Here is a 1,588-nt window from a genome sequence, read left to right on the forward strand (position 1 = left end):
ACGGAACATCTAAAAAGATCATATTCACCCTCCTACTGGAACAAATGAGAGATTTTCTTAAAAACACACACAGCTGTTTCCTGCTTCACAATATTACAAATGTGCAGTAATAAATGAGCAATGGAATAATCTATTCTCAGTGAAACCACAAAACTCTTTCTCATGAGCTCTCTCTCCACACACACATTAATATCTTTCTGGAGACGTCCCGGATTTCAGCCCAACTATCCACTAACACCCACAAAACCCAAAATACAACCCTAGCTTTGACATGACATTACTAAGATCCTTTATGAATCTGTTTTATAAATCCTTGTGTAGATCTCTAGAATCCCCAAACTCAAACTCTCAAACACTTACTGAGATTAACATCTAAATGAGAACATATTTAAATTGACTTTTATTCTTAAAATAGCGTTAATTAAAAACTCTGACTAATCTTAACCAAGAAAACCTTTTGCCTTATAATATATAATAAACATTATTATCCAACAAACATTTTCCGCACCCACATTATAGCTAACGAAAGTATGTTTGTTTGTTTATGATACTGCTATATGTGTATATATTATTAATATGTAATATAAATGATTTAATCCTTGTGCACTGTTTCGGTTTAGACCCAAACTTTTATTGTTTGTGATCAAAATGTTAGCATTGTGTAATTTATTTATTTTTATGAAAGAAATGCAATAAAGTAAAAACATTAAAGTTGTGCTTTTATAATATATATATCTTATCTACATTAACATTTCTCAATTACACCATTTAATTTGCATATGCAAATTAGCAAATGTATGTTTATTGCACTAATCTTCTATAAGTTGAAACGTGAAGAAACTGTAAGTATGTGTCATGTTTTGGGGCAGATTGCTGATAAAATGACAGAAAATGACAAGTATAACCAGTAGATGTCAGCAGAGATCCACTAAATCATTCCTGTTATAACAACATGAATTTGTGTGTGTGTGAATGTGTGTGTGTATGTGATAGTGTGAGAGTGTGTGTGTGATAGTGTGAGAGAGTGTGTGTGTGTGAATGTGTGTGTGAGAAAGTGTGTGTGTGTATGTGATAGTGTGAGAGAGTGTGTGTGTGAATGTGTGTGTGAGAGTGTGTGAATGTGTGTGTGAGAGTGTGTGTGTGTATGTGAGTGTGTGTGCATGTGTGTATAATTATATAGGAAAATAATCATTAAATTCACACAAAATAAATAAATAAAAACACCACAGATTAGTGTAAAATCAGAACTGGAATTTATAGTAAAAGGTAAAAATATAAAATGGAAAAATAATCCTCATGACATTCACAGAATGAGCATCTTCATGGTCAACGTGACGACAAAACACTCATACGCACGCATGCACGCACGCACACACACTCACACGCTCGCACGCACACACACAGGAGAGTGGGCACAATACACAGTGGTATAAAACTTAAAACATCAATCAACACTGACTTTCTGAATGAATATAACTACAGCATGAAGTCTTGCATTTACACAGTTCAGCTGTCAATCATCCGCTCTGACTCAAACACACACTGGTGTGAAAAGCTACTAATGAAGGTGAGCTTCACATGATAAACA

The 1,588-nt window shown here is 33.9% G+C and overlaps 1 protein-coding gene across 2 annotated transcripts in view; it reads right to left on the reverse strand.

Moving 5' to 3' along the window:
- Nucleotides 1-976: 976 nt before the first annotated feature.
- Nucleotides 977-1,588, reverse strand: part of bod1l1 (biorientation of chromosomes in cell division 1-like 1) — a 30,813-nt gene continuing 30,201 nt past the window's right edge. Inside the window, exon 25 of one of the 2 annotated variants that reach the window (XM_052154604.1) lies at nucleotides 977-1,588. This exon is cut by the window's right edge and continues 110 nt beyond it. The gene's annotated coding sequence lies outside the window, so the exon portion shown is untranslated. The other variant, XM_052154603.1, reaches the window with a different exon arrangement.

The sequence above is a fragment of the Xyrauchen texanus genome, chromosome 23, assembly GCF_025860055.1.
Source record: "Xyrauchen texanus isolate HMW12.3.18 chromosome 23, RBS_HiC_50CHRs, whole genome shotgun sequence".
Classification (NCBI taxonomy): domain Eukaryota; kingdom Metazoa; phylum Chordata; class Actinopteri; order Cypriniformes; family Catostomidae; genus Xyrauchen; species Xyrauchen texanus.